We start from the raw sequence: 493 nt of genomic DNA on the forward strand, positions 1-493 counted from the left end.
GCAGTTAGTTTGGAAATTTACTAAAATACATTCTAGGGCTTTTATAGGAGAAAATCTCAAAGTCTTAGGTAGATTAATACATCTGATCCTCAAAAGGCTATTATTTTGAGGATCAAATTGAGGTGAGTATGGTCATCCTTAGGAAGTCACTGAGAAAAAGGAAAGACGAGGGAGGGGGCATGCCCTTTGCTATGGTCATGCAAATCATAAGTAGCAAAGCTAAGTAGCAAAGTTAAGATTAAAGTGGGATCCAAATGCGTGAGAACAAGCTACCCACATGCAGCAAAAGAGGGAAACCATTTCAATATATAGCAAACCACACATGCTCTCAGTTACATTATAATTTCAGACCAACAAAGAACGTGTTTTTTAAAGTCTAAGTAGGTCCCAAATATTGTATGCTAACATATATTTTATTTATCTGAAATTCAAATTTTTTTTTTTTTGAGGATGACACAGTACGGTGCATTGTTCCTTTCTTTTTTTTTTTTTT

This window comes from Echinops telfairi, unplaced genomic scaffold (assembly GCF_000313985.2).
Source record: "Echinops telfairi isolate 266 unplaced genomic scaffold, ASM31398v2 ScPeMD7_6;HRSCAF=24_0, whole genome shotgun sequence".
Taxonomy (NCBI): domain Eukaryota; kingdom Metazoa; phylum Chordata; class Mammalia; order Afrosoricida; family Tenrecidae; genus Echinops; species Echinops telfairi.